Source organism: Staurois parvus, unplaced genomic scaffold (assembly GCF_062004578.1).
Source record: "Staurois parvus isolate SC_StPar_1 unplaced genomic scaffold, SC_StPar_1.0 ptg000714l, whole genome shotgun sequence".
Classification (NCBI taxonomy): domain Eukaryota; kingdom Metazoa; phylum Chordata; class Amphibia; order Anura; family Ranidae; genus Staurois; species Staurois parvus.
This window is the reverse complement of record NW_028318510.1, coordinates 198,717-212,047: the sequence shown is the minus strand read 5'-3', so window position 1 is coordinate 212,047 and position 13,331 is coordinate 198,717. Positions and strand designations below refer to the sequence as shown.

Here is a 13,331-nt window from a genome sequence, read left to right as displayed (position 1 = left end):
TTCGCTCCATAAGACGCAATTTTTTCCCCCAAAAAAAGGGGGGAAAGTGTCAGTGCGTCTTATGGAGTGAATATGGAGCGGCCGGTCCGGTATTTCCACCGCCGCCGTGTCAGAATACCGGGCCGGCCGCTCAGCTCTGCAGCACGACCGTACCTGTTTCTCTATCCAGCGGCGCGCTGTCTTCCCGGCTTCTGTAGTGTGGGCGCTCGGCTTGACAGCCGGGTGCAAAGTGCGCATGCGCAAGAAGCGGTGCTCTTTGTGAATGGTAGGGCGGAACCTGGGACACATGACAGGTCCCAGAAGCCGCCAGACCAATCACAAAGCGCAGCGCTTCTCGCTCATGCGCACTGTGCACCCGGCTGTCAAGCCGAGCGCCCACACTACAGAAGCCAGGAAGACAGCGCGCGGCTGGATAGAGGAACAGGTAAGGTCCTGCTGAAGAGCAGACACTAACCAAAGAACAACTCCGCAGAAGTAAGAGCGGGTACCTGTCAAATTCAGGTACCTGCTCCCCCCCCTCCCCAAAGGTCAGCAGTTATCTCCTGTACTGTCCACAGTCTCTGGTCATCTCCTGTACTGTGTCCGCAGTCTCTGGTCATCTCCTGTACTATGTCCGCAGTCTCTGGTCATCTCCTGTACTATGTCCGCAGTCTCTGGTCATCTCCTGTACTATGTCTGCAGTCTCTGGTCATCTCCTGTACTATGTCCGCAGTCTCTGGCCATCTCCTGTACTATGTCCGCAGTCTCTGGTCATCTCCTGTACTATGTCCGCAGTCTCTGGTCATCTCCTGTACTATGTCCGCAGTCTCTGGTCATCTCCTGTACTATGTCTGCAGTCTCTGGTCATCTCCTGTACTATGTCCGCAGTCTCTGGTCATCTCCTGTACTATGTCTGCAGTCTCTGGTCATCTCCTGTACCGTGTCCGCAGTCTCTGGTCATCTCCTGTACTGTGTCTGCAGTCTCTGGTGATCTCCTGTACTATGTCCGCAGTCTCTGGTCATCTCCTGTACTATGTCTGCAGTCCATTGGTTCAGAATATTTTTTTCCCCGTTTTCTGCCTCTAAAACCTAGGTGCGTCTTATGGTCAGGTACGTCTTATGGAGCGAAAAATACGGTACATTAGGTATATCCACAACGCAATACAGGGAAAAGAACAGATAAATTAATCCCAGAGTAATCCATCTTGTACAGATCACTGGCCGAAGAGAGTTCTTTTTTTCTTTTTTTTTGTAGAAAAACAGCAAATACATGTAAATTATATTATTACACAGGTCTGCGACTAAAAAGCTGTTTGATTATTTTCATGTAATTTCCCTGTATTTTGGTGTGCTGCAAACAAATAAAATATTGAAAAAACTCCTAGACATCATGATTTGCCACCAAATGCAAAATTGTCTTCACATTTATCGATTTTTTTTTAATTTTTGGTATTTTTTTTATATTATGGGTTTTTACCCAAATTTAAAGTCCAAATTACTATTAATTAATTCACATAAGTGCATTTAAGATATAAAATGCCAAAAAAAACCTTAAAGGGGTTGTCCGAGTTATGTAAAAAAAAATATAGCACTGTAAATCTGATGGTCAGCAATATATACATAAGCTAAGCAAGTTTTAGGGAAAAAATTCTGTTTCCTCATTTCCCTAGTTCTCTTCTGGCCCTTTTTGTTATTTGCAGGTAAACAATCTCTGTCCCTCCACCCCTGCAAAGGGGGTGAATACAAGTGCTGCTCTGGTGACATGGCTGACTACTGGGATACTCAGCAGCATGCTGTATGTGTAAGCCTCAGCCCTGAGTCTGTGCTTCTAATGGTAGAAGGGGTTAATCTTTCCTGAACAATCCAGTGGGTGGGATACCAAATACCCTTGTTTTCTGTGTCTATGGGACAGTCCAGACCGACAAAATCACTGGACCAAGAAGAGTTGGCAGCCGAGGGTGCTAACAGTCGGTGAAAAAAATGTCCTCCGAGAAACTTTGGTACCTTCCCATAAAGTTCTTCTATCACCTCTCCACATAAAATTGGGATTGATGAAGCAATTCGTAAAATCACTTCCAAGAGATGGAGAATGCTTCAAATACTTGGTCACCAGGTTTCCAGGCCCATCGGAGGCAAAATTGAAGGAAGGTGTGTTCGTCGGACTAGACATTAGAACGCTTATAGTTGATCAAGAGTTTGTCAATACCATGATGGATCCTCAAAAAGAAGGGTGGATTGCATTTAAAGAAGTCGTACAGAAATTTTTAGGCAATAACAAAGATCCTCACTACAAAAAGATCGTCGGACGAATGCTGAAAGCATTTCAAGCTTTAGGTTGCCTGATGAGTATGAAAGTGCATTTCCTCCAGTCCCACCTTGACTACTTTTCTGAAAATTTGGGAGCTGTGAGTGAGGAACAAGGTGAATGATTCCACCAAGACATTAAAGAGATGGAAAGGAGATACCAGGGAAAATGGAGCATTACAATGATGGCAGACTACTGTTGGATGCTTCAGAGAGACATACTAGATGCTACTCACAAGCGTAAATTCACCAAGATAAGCCTCACAGGGAAGAAGAATTGAGTTTAGTGTGTGTAGGTGAGCTCATTTCAGTTCAAAAAAGAATTTTCATGAAAAAATTGTAATAAAACTTTAATTTTATAAGTCTATTTCCATTTATTTTGAGGTATTGCCTTATTTAACATAGTTACCTAAATTGTCAGGAAACGTGATGTCCTATGACAAAATGGAGGTCACTTTCGGATTCAGCGCACCAAAAAACTTAAAGATTACATGAAATAACCAAAACAGCTCTTGAAAAAAATGTTTTTGCAGACCTGTGATCAGTTATTTATTTATTTCAGGTACTTCTATAGTGCCGTCAATGTATGCAGGGCTTTACATATATATTGTGCATTCACATCAGTCCCTAACCCTCAAGGGGCGTACAATCTAAAGTCCCTAACTCACATTCATACAAACACATACTAGGGCCAATTTAGACACGATCCAATTAACCTACCTGCATGTCTTTGGAGTGTGGGAGGAAACCGGAGTACCCGGAGGAAACCCACGCAGGCACAGGGAGAACATGCAAACTCCAGGCAGGCGGTGCCATGGCTGGGATTCGAACCAACGGCCACTGTGCCACCCTATAAGTTAGAGAAGAAGTATAGCCAAAGCTATTCTGGCTCTACTTCTCCTGTAGGTCACAGTACAGTCCGTTTTGCACTCCTGTGGCCCATTTTCAACCGACAGTGGACAAAAGTGACTGACGTCATAGAGCCTGTGCAGGCTCTGAAAAGAATCCTGACCATATGGTCAGGACCCACTAAGAAGCCTGGACAGGCAACTGGCTCAGCCTCTCAGCAATCCACCAAAATCCTGAGCCAGGCCCTTCCGCCCTCTCCCCAGCCCAGTGCTCTGGAGAGCACTGGAGGGGCAGAGCAAAGACTGACAGTCATGGGTCTCTGCGCAGAGCGGAGGGGGAGAACTGAGCGATCAGCGGTATTTGATCACTTAGTGTTCACTGCAGAGTCAGTGGGGGATCGATACTTCATCCACCTAGGTGAGTATAATTGTTTTTGTTTTTTTTTTTTACTCCATACTTCTCTTTTAAATAAATATATTGTCACTGTCATAGTGACCCAGAATTTGGCACTCTCAGTAAATAGGGGTATGGCAATTGTTGAACCAGATGTAAAGGAAATAAGATCCAAGTAACTACAGTGGGGCAAAAAAAGTATTTAGTCAGCCACCAATTGTGCAAGTTCTCCCACTTAAAAAGATGAGGCAGGCCAGTAATTGACATCATAGGTAGACCTCAACTATGAGAGAAAAAATCCAGACAATCACATTGGCAAATAAATTCTTTCCAAATCAGCCAATGTGATTGTCTGGATTTTTTTTCTCATTTTGTCTCTCATAGTTGAGGTCTACCTATGATGCCAATTACAGGCCTCTCTCATCTTTTTAAGTGGGAGAACTTGCATAATTGGTGGCTGACTAAATACCTTTTTGCCCCACTGTACATATAATGAGTGTAAGTTAGGCACACAGAGGAAGGTTTTCTGGTGACACAGGGGAGTCTTGTGATATCTACTCTTAAATAGGATTTATATTTTAAAAATGGTTTACTTGAAAATAATGCTGTAAATTTACTGAAAGGCTAGCTTTTTTTTCCGGTCCAGCTCATTAAAATCTCCTAGTACATCTCACTGTGTAGATTTCGTTCTTCAAAATGAATTTCCTCTAGACCGTAAAGTGTTACTAAACCCAGGACCCTGCATTCACTATATCTGGTCTCCCACAGTACACAGAACATGGAAATGCAATTATTTCAGTATATATAAACTGCTAAATACCTTTTCTCATCATTAGTTAGAGCAGTCTTGTGACTTCTATCAGTGTCCAGCCAAGCACTAATTAAAGCAAATAGGAGGAGTTTTCATTTTGATCTAGGAGGATGCAGAACCCCTGACCTCTGGACAGTGCTGATTGGCCTTGTGCTGATCAAATGCACTCTCCCAAGAAAAAAAAAACCTCTCTAGCAATAAACAGCAAACTAAGCATGTGCAGAGTGTCTCCACATGATATGTCTTATCAGGAGAGAAGAGGGGGACAATGGAAGAAGGGGAGGATCAGAGAAGTCAGGATCAAACATCCTTTTTACACAATGCAGAGGATTAACCCCTTAGGTTCCACAGTGAGTATAACAAGCATGCTTTACTGCATATACAGACTGATTTTACTGTTGTGGGTATAGTAACACTTTAATGTTTTACAGTGCAGCTGTACCTTTGGTGCAGTTACATTTAATCTGCAGATAACCCAGCACTCCCTGCCAAAATCTTCTGTGCCGAGCCCACGTATTCTCATTCAATCATATGAAGAGCTCTGGAGTACAAGCTTGTAACCAAAGGAGTATTTACACTTTGGCAGTATAGTAGAAGTTGTACTTTTGGACTGAACTATATTATATGAAATCCTTACATCAACCTACAATTCACAAACACGGTAATGTCAGTGATACGATTGTGAAGTCATTCAATGTCAAGAACGTGGATATAAGGAAAACTGACTGGCTGCTGAAAGCAACACAAACACTTTTACTTCCCATCAGTCCCATTTTTGTCACTGATCCATACATTTTACTAAAACACCTCATCTGCATCAGGTCAGGTACAGAATTTCAGAAAATGTTATAGGAAATGTTGAAGCAATTTTTCTAGTGGTTATACAGATTTTACTCCTTACTTGACTTACTTGTTTCAATAATTCCATAAATATATTTTAAGATACTAAAATGCTACAGATTGCAACGTCCCCTGAAGTTATATAACACAGAATACTCTTTATTAAATCTGAAAAGGGTAAATCTTACATAGCATAAGAATATCTATGTAAATCTGAGGAGTGAGCGCAACCTATAACAATAACCCCTCTTCAAAAGGTACTATCTGACAGGTATCACTGTTCTCAGCTAATAATATTTAACATAACGCAGAAATTGAGTCTTTAAAAAAAAATACTTACTTTCTCCTATTGTAGATATCTAACTGAAAATGCAGGCTGTCTAGCTTACTTGCCCCATTAAAGCAGAACTACACTGCATCTGAGCACCACATACCAAACACACAGTCTCCATGCTGCCATTTTGATGAGAACTCTCATTGAAAACTACCCCATAGCATTTCTGGCTGTGGCCATCTTGAGTAAGGGCAGATGATTCATGTAGCATTTACTTCCTGGAAGCAATCTGCCTTTAGCTCAGGCATGCAAGCAGGAGGATGTTCTTAGCTAAGAAACCCCTCCTCCCCTCCTGAAGACTCCTGGGATGTATGACATCATTTGTCTAGGCCTGGAAACCAGGAAGTAACTGAAGAAATGTGAAAAAAGGTATAAAACAAATGAATATGATATACTTTCCTATCTTTAATAATGCTAGTAGCATAAGGATTAAAAATAGTCAATGTTGACTGAAAGATTGAAGTTCTGTTTTAAGTCACGAGTAACTGACCTCAACCAGTTATTTAAATAATTGTTATCTGTATGACTGTTCTGGACTTATTATTTATTTTTTACAGGAACTTATATATTCCGGTCAATTTACGCAGTGCTTTACATATATATTGTACATTCAGATCAGTCCCTAACCCTCAAGGAGCGTACAATCTAAGGTCCCTAACCCACATTCATAGGTACACATACTAAGGACAATTTGGACAGGAGCCAATTGATCTACCAGCATGTCTTTAGCGTGTGGATGGAAACCGGAGTACCTGGAGGTGTCAATGAATTAAAGTGTTTGTTCACCAATGCCAGAAGTCTGCCAAGCAAAATAGGTGAGCTAGAAACTTTGGTGCATGAAGAGAACTATGATTTAATTGGTATTGCTGAATCTTGGCTTCATTCTTCACATGACTGAGCCATTAATATTCATGGCTATGTTCTCTTTCGGAGAGACAGGGTAAATAGGAAAGGTGGTGGTGTCTGTCTCTATGTGAGAAGTGATCACAGACCGAATGTGAAAGAGGACCTAGTTGATAGAGAGTGTGATGAGGCTGAAGTATTATGGGTGGAACTGCACATGGGGGTGCTTACTACAAAGGAAATCATTGGAGTTTGTTATAGGCCTCCCAGTGTTAATGAGGAGGTGGAGACTCAGCTCCTTGCACAGATCAAAAGGGCTGCAAGGGCTGGGACAGTGATAATAATGGGGGATTTTAACTACCCGGAAATTGACTGGAGTAATAGTACTGCAGGAACAGTTAAAGGACAAACATTTTTAAATCTGCTACAGGACAATTTTATGGTACAGTTCATAGAGGTCCCAACTAGGAATGCTGCTCTGCTGGACCTGGTAATCTCAAACTATGCAGAGCTTAATACAAATGTCCATATAAAAGAACATCTGGGTAGGAGTGACCATAACATGATTTCATTTATTGTTAGCTGTAAACAGCAAGCAGATATGGGAAGAATAAAAATGGTCAATGTTAAGAGAGGTAATTTTCCAAGGTGGAGAGCTGCTCTCCAAGACTTAGACTGGGAGGGAATATCGGCATCAATGAACACAACACAGAAATGGGAGTTCTTCAAAAAGACTATGTGAACAAACTGCAAAAAATATTCCCATGGGCAACAAGTTTAAAAGGCTAAAAATTAAACCTATGTGGCTTACGGCCAAAGTTAAAAAAGCTATAGATAATAAGAAAAGAGCTTTTATTAAATATACAAATTAAGGAACACTATCATCATTTAAACATTACAAAGAATATAACAGAATATGCAAAAAGGAAATAAAGGCCGCAAAAAATTGAAAACGAACGACAGATTGCAAAAAATAGCAGAACAAACCCCAAAAAATTCTACAAATAGATTTATAGTAAAAAGGTTCGGCCCGAGCATGTAGGCCCTTTACAAAATAATCTAGAGTGGGTGACTGGGGACAAAGAGAAGGCAAATTTATTAAATACCTTTTCAGCTCTGTGTATACAAAGGAGCATGGGGGAGCTCTTGTACATAATGGATATGGTATTGACACCGCTCCAGATGATCCACATTGGCTCACAATTTATATGATCCAAAAATAATTAGACAGAATAAAGGTGAATAAAGCATCTGGACCGGATGGAATACACTCATGGGTCCTTAAAGAATTGAGCTCTGTCATTTCAATGCCATTGTTTAAAATTTTTAGGGACTCTTTAATGACTGGCATAGTACCACTGGATTGACGTAATGTAGTGCCAATATTTAAAAAGGGGTCAAAATCTTTACCAAGTAATTATAGACCTGTTAGTTTAACTTCTATAGTTGGGAAGATACTGGAGAGTTTAATAAAAGAACACATAGAGTTCTTGCTGGAAAAAAATATTTTAAGCAACAGACAGCATGGATTCATGAAAGACAGAAGTTGTCAAACAAATCAGAAAAAAATATATATATAATTGTGAGCTACTATGGTAAATGGTGACTGTGATAATCAATTAATTACATAAATAAACACACATGAGGTTCGCTTGCACTCACACCAACTCATTAAATAGTGTTTTGTGACTCAAAATAATTAAAACAATAGTGCCGCGCTCCCATGTAAAATACCTTATATACCTTGTGACAATGTTTCCAAAATTATGAATTATATATGTATCAAAAGTATAATATATAACACATGTTACACGCTATATAAATCAAATAATTACTGTGCTGATTATCCCGTGAGATATGAAATTAATATCAGTGAACCAAAGGCAATATATAAATATACACAAGATCCTCTTCCAATTCAATTCCAAAAAGAAATTCCACTCCAAAATCCAAGTGCAGTGTGATCTTATTATGCGCTCACCTTATGTTTTGCCTAAGAATATAGGCAAAATTCGCTTTTTGTCATCGTAGGACTGATGAAACCATATTCCTCCTGTGTAACATTTCTCAATACAATCATATATCCCTGATGAAGTCACATGACCCGGTGATGCACTGCGTAGGGGAGGGGCTCTGATGTCACGACGTTGTCTCGGATAAGCACGGCGAGTATAGCAGACACAGCAGGCTATGCTCTCACTATTTTAGCTCATTGTAAATTGCATAAATGTGAGTGGTACATTGATCAGTAATAAATTACAAATTTAAAAAGAATAAGGCACCATGGTTTCTGTTTTTCTCTTATGATACCCATTTGTGACACATTGGAGAAAGGTTACTAAAGGAGGAAGGAGACCCCTGGAGGGGAAAAGGGAGATATCTATCCCTCCATCCATTCCTTTACACAGAAGACCAATTGATTGGAGAGACCCCAGGTGGAATAATACCTAACTACAACTATTCATATAATTATTTGGAGAAATTTTACACAGGAGGAATATGGTTTCATCAGTCCTATGAGGACAAAAAGCGAGTTTTGCCTATATTCTTAGGCAAAACATAAGGTGAGCGCATAATAAGATCACACTGCACTTGGATTTTGGAGTGGAATTTCTTTTTGGAATTGAATTGGAAGAGGATCTTGTGTATATTTATATATTGATTTTGGTTCACTGATATTAATTTCAGATCTCAAAGGGGATAATCAGCACAGTAATTATTTGATTAATATAGCGTGTAATATGTGTTATATATTATACTTTTGATATATATATAATTCATAATTTTGGAAACATGATCACAAGGTATATAAGGTATTTTACATGGGAGCGCGGCACTATTGTTTTAATTATTTTGTGTCAAACAAATCTAATTTTCTTTTATGAGGAGGTGAGCAAAACCTTGGACAGAGGAGTGGCGGTGGATTTGGTATACTTGGATTTCGCAAAAACGTTTGACACAGTTCCCCACACATGGCTAATGTGTAAGGTAAAGTCTAAGGGCTTGGAAAAATCTGTATGTAAATGGATAGAAAACTGGCTAAAAGATCGTATTCAAAGAGTAGTGGTTAATGATTCATACTCTGAATGGTCTAGGGTTATCAGTGGTGTACCCCAAGGTTCAGTGTTGGGACCCTTACTTTTTAATATAGTTATAAACAATATAGGGTCTGGGATTAAAAATCCAATTTCAGTCTTTGCAGATGACGCCAAGCTGTGCAGTGGAATAACGTTCTTACAGGATGTCTTCAATTTACAAGCTGACCTCAATGCACTGTTTAATTGGGCAACTATGTGGCAAATGAGGTTCATTGTTGATAAATGTAAGGTTCTGCACTTGGGGGGCTAAGAATATGCATGCATCATACATACTGGGGGGGTACAACTGGGGGAATCAATGGTGGAGAAGGATCTGGGGGTTCTTGTAGATCACAAGCTTAATAATGGCATTCAATGCTAAGCTGCAGCTTCTAAAGCGAGCAAAATCCTCTCTTGTATTAAAAGAGGTATAGACTCCAGAGAGAGAGATATCATATTACCCCTGTACAAATCATTAGTAAGACCTCATCTGGAATATTCAATTCAGTTTTGGGCACCAATTCACAAAAGGAACATTGAGGAACTGGAGAAAGTACAGAGAAGGGCAATTAACTGCTAGCCTACAGGGCACTTATACCCCCTTCCTGCCCAGGCCAATTTCCAGCTTTCAGCGCTGTCGCACTTTGAATGACAATTGCGCAGTCAAACAACACTGTACCCATATAACATTTTTATCATTTTTTTGTAACAGACAGAGCTTTATTTTGGTGGTATTTTTTCACCTCTGGGTTTTTTATTTTTTCTTAAACCAAAAACCACTGAAAATTTTGAAAAAAAAAATTTTTTTTCTTAGTTTTTGTTATAAAATTTTGTAAATAAGTGATTTTTCTCCTTCACTGATGTGCGATAATAAGGCTGCACTGATGGGCTGCACTGATGGACACTGATAGATGGCACTGATGGGCATTGACAGGCATCACTGATGGGCACTGAAAGGCAGCACTGATATATGGCACTGATAGGCAGCACTGATAGACGGCGTTGACTGGCACTGTTAGGTGGCACTGACTGGCACTATTAGGCAGCACGGATGCGCACTGATAGGTGGCACTGATTGGTAGCACTGATAGGTGGCACTGACTGGCACTGATGGATGACACTGAAAGGCAGCTCAGATGGGCACTGATATGTGGCATTGATGTGCACTGGTAGGCACGGATATGTGGCACTGATGTGGCACTGGCACGAGGCACTGATGAGCACTGACATAAGGCACTGATGGACACTGACAGGTGGCACTACTAGGGCTACACTGATCATCAGGGCACACTGATCATCAGTGCCCTGATGATCAGTGTACATGTCCCCTCCACGGAAAGCCGATTACCGGCTCTCCTCTCCTTTCGAGCTGTCAGAGTGAAAGCTCGAGAGGAGAGAAATGCCAATAACCGTCATTTCCCTGTTTACAAGTGATCAGCTGTGATTGGACACAGCTGATCACATGACCGAGCCGACATCTTCAGCTCTTTCCGTGATGGGTGATCCGCTGTGTCCGAGGGACACAGCGCACCGCCGATCGCTGCGCTGCACGCTCCCTGAGCCGCGCATGTGCAGTGAGAATGGGAGGACGTCATATGACGTCCTCCCAGAACGAGAGAACCACCTTGCACCCGTCATATTACTATATGGCGGGCGGGAGGTGGTTAGACTGATACGAGGCACGGAGGAGCTCAGCTAAAAGGAAAGATTAGAGGAACTGAATTTATTCTGTCTTGAGAAGAGGAGATTAAGGGGGGATATGATCAACATGTATAAATACATCAGTGGTTCATATAGTGAACTCGGTGTAGAGCTATTCACCCTGAGGTCATCACAGAGGACAAGGGGGCACTCTTTACGTCTGGAGGAAAAGAAATTTAATCTCCAAACACGGAAAGGAATAGACTCCCTAAAGAGTTGGTTCTGGCCAGCTCAGTGGATTGCTTTAAAAAAGGCCTGGATTCTTTCTTAGATAAACAGAATATAACTGGATACAAACATTTATGGATAAAGTTGATCCAGGGAATATCTGATTGCCTCTCGGTGGATCGCCAAGGAATTTTTTTCCCTGCAGGAGCAAATTATATCATGCTTTGCTGTTTTGTTTTTGCCTTCCTCTGGATCAACTGTGAGTGTAGGATTATAATTTTTTTTATTTAATGGTTGAACTGGATGGACTTTTGTCTTTTTTCAGCCAGACTAACTATGTATGTATAACGATGGAGGAAACCAACGCAGGCACAGGGAGAATGTGCAATTTTCGTGCAGGTAGAGCTGTAGTTGGGATTCGAACCGACGACCCTAGTGCTGCCAGGTGGAAATGCTAATCACTTAGCCACTGTGATGCCTATTTTACAGTTTTTCTCACCAGTATGGAGAAAAAGGGGTCACTCTATAAAATTGATAAGGCTGTCTGTTGCTAAGTAGTTAGCTCTGTTTATTTGACTCATTACATTAATTTTTTAAAAGAAGGAAAAAAAAACACAGCAATCCATAGCAGCTTTCAGCTTATTAAAACTTTGAATACCTGCTTGTGACAGTCTCTGTGTTCAGGACCAAGGACAGCCACCACTATAGCTCCAAGCAGATATGAGAATCTGGTTCAAAGCATGGGCCCATCCAAATATAATGATAGTGACCAACAAAGTAGCTGGGAAATTAGGAACTTATGTTTGAACTTTAAGAGGAGCTTCAGGCAGAGAATATACATTCTGAAAATATACCTTCAGCATGTCAAAATGGTGGTTATCCTATTAAGCAACTTCATAGCCAAGAATGTTCATGTAAAAATTAGGCTGTTCTAGCACCTTTTTCTGCATGTGGCCATTTTAACATTGGGCAAGTGAAGCCAGTACTGCTCTATTCCAGGTATTATGTTTCTCCACTCTGCATTCAATGTTAAATCTTGTGAATGCATGTTAAAGACAGGTTGCGGACTAAGAGCAACGTTTTTCAGCCCTTTGTATACATGTTGCTCTAGCAGTGGCAGTTTACTGCTGTTACTATAGTATCTTTTACACAAAGGCTAGAAGTGCATGCATGCTAAGGACACAGCTCACCCATGTCTCTGCACCAAAGACACAGTGCTTCCAACCTTTTGTGCACATGTTGCTAATGCAGCGACAGTTCGCTAACTGTATATATAGTAACTTTTACACAAGGGGCTGGAAGTTTATTCTCTGGTGTCAGACTTGTCCTAACACCTACATCACGCCCCGCATAGCCTTTCACTGGGAAGTTCAGTGTTCTGCTGTTTCGCCTCCCCTAGCTCTTATGTAGCTGAGAACAAAGGGTATGTGATCATTTAAATAAAAAAAAAAAAAAGGGAAAAGGGTATTTATAATGTTATTTTATATCTATACAAAAATTTTGGCTTTCATTTCTATTTTAAACTGAATAGGTTGTTTTGTAAACATTCCACTTTTTCAGGACCACTAGTATGTTAGGATGTGGCTTGTACTTTTGCTTTTCTCACAGATTTTTTATTTTCTCTCTTTCTCAAACCACATCCTAACATACTAGCGGTGCTAAAGAAGTGGAATGTCTGTGACATGCGTAGACTAGTGCTTATGTTAGGACACAATAGGCATCTTAAATGGTTTTATTGTACAGCAACTGAATTTTCTAATGTTTGTAATAAAGATCTGTTTATCATTTCATATACAGTTGTGTCCAAAATTATTCAACCCCCAATGCTGTAAAGGGGTTTAGGGACTATAGTGTACATTTGGAATTGTATTCAGAATCAAATCCTACAAGGACGTTGTAACTACCCAAATGCAACTAAAATGACATCAATTGTTTATGTAATACAGTAGTAAATGGTTCTTATGTGGTTTCTTCATTGCCACAATTATTCAACCCCTTAAAGACTACCACTCTGAAGAACAGAGGTTCATAC

At 40.5% G+C, this 13,331-nt stretch overlaps 1 protein-coding gene across 1 annotated transcript in view; it reads right to left on the bottom strand.

Moving 5' to 3' along the window:
* The window catches only part of IPO11 (importin 11), a 661,807-nt gene that overhangs the window by 450,330 nt on the left and 198,146 nt on the right, over positions 1–13,331 (bottom strand). The gene's annotated exons all lie outside the window — the stretch shown is intronic.